Source organism: Vulpes vulpes, chromosome 6 (assembly GCF_048418805.1).
Source record: "Vulpes vulpes isolate BD-2025 chromosome 6, VulVul3, whole genome shotgun sequence".
Classification (NCBI taxonomy): domain Eukaryota; kingdom Metazoa; phylum Chordata; class Mammalia; order Carnivora; family Canidae; genus Vulpes; species Vulpes vulpes.
Window position 1 is genome coordinate 19,823,217 of NC_132785.1, and position 1,572 is coordinate 19,824,788.

General features: G+C 38.2%; 1 pseudogene; it reads right to left on the reverse strand.

The window, feature by feature from the left end:
- Positions 1-271: 271 nt before the first annotated feature.
- On the reverse strand, positions 272-1,372 carry LOC112933480 (CBY1-interacting BAR domain-containing protein 1 pseudogene; annotated as a pseudogene).
- Between the last annotated feature and the right edge of the window lie 200 nt (positions 1,373-1,572).

The following is a 1,572-nucleotide window of genomic DNA, read 5'->3' on the forward strand; positions in this document are numbered from 1 at the left end:
TTCTTTTATTCCAACTTCAGCCAAGTATGGTGTGTTGATATGAGATACTTTTGAAGCTCATAATCTTTTTTTAAAAAATGGAAACTACACAAAAATCACATATTGCTAGATTGGGTGTTGAAATTATTGGTTTATATTTCTTATAAACATCATTTCTGGTCAGCATAAATTTCCTTTAATTTCCATTTCTAGTAAGGTTTCATTTTGAGATTTAACATGTATGAAGCCAGTATAAAGTTTTACAGTTTAGTAATTCTGGATGCCAAATCATTTAAGATGAAAATTGAAATGTGATGTTTATGGAAGAAAATTGATTTTCCTCTTCTGTAATGTCTAAATCGTTGTCCTCCTCCTCATCTTCTGCTTGTTAATCCTTTCTTAGTTGACAGGTGGATAACTGTTCTGTTCCAGATACACAGTTAGCTGATGGTAATCTTAAAAGAAAAAAAAGATTTTATTTATTCATTTGAGAGAGAGAGTGAGTGAGAGAGAGAGGACAAGTGGGGGGAGGGGCAGAGGGAGAGGGAGAAGCAGACACTGGCTGAGCAAGGAGCCCATGTGGGACTCTATCACAGGACCCTAGAATCATGACTTGGACTGAAGGCAGACCCTTACTGACTGAGCCACCCAGGCGCCCTGACAGTGATCTTTGAAGGGGCCACTTTGAATTTCCTTTAACAATATCTAAACTGAAAAAAAAAATCTGGTGGATATAGAGAATTTTGGAAAACCTCTAAATCCTCCTCATCAATCTTTTGTATGTTCTCTGGTAGGCAGCAGTGTAGACTTTTAATGCTTTGCCAAGAAATAACATTTTGGTAATGATACATTCTGAAAATACAATCTTTATATCTTTTATTTTCTGCTTTCCAAAATTGTCAAAAATTTCCTCCAGAAGGCAAGTTGTTCAGGTAGGATCCATAGAAACTCTCTGCAATTTGGTTTCTGCCTGTGAAATGATATGTTGAACATCAGGGTTTCGCTGACGTGTTCTTCCTGAGTTAACTGTTTAGCTTCTCTATTCCTTTCTATTAATGTCACTTTGAGGTCTTCTGCTTTCATTTTTACAAAGGCACCATAAACCTTCAAAGGTTCAACCACTTCAGCTGCAGATCTTTCCATCTCTGTTCATTGATAATCCTAAGGTGTGGCAAACTCATCAAACTTTTCAGGCCCTGCTTTAAATTTGAGGTCTCTGTAGAGGCAAACATGCTTATTTCATGCTAAGTTTGCTTTGTCTCGCAGTCTAGTGGTTTTCTGCACATAAGCAGTGAAGATGTGGCATTGCCCTCCACAATGCGTCTCCACATTTGATAGCATCATGTGGTTCTCTGGTTTGAGCAGACTGGTTTTCCAAGCGGCACCTCCACATCTTGCCTTGTGCTCCACCAGATCCCAGGCTGGGGCCTCTGACCTGGACATACACTGAGGGGCAAACTGCCACTCCCTGGAGCCCCTCATTTTTAATGTTTTATTTTCTAATTTTTCTTATTTTGTTGTAGTAAAAAAAATCATACAAAACTTATCATCCTAACCAGTTTTAAGTGTATAGTGTGGTAGCACAACTATATG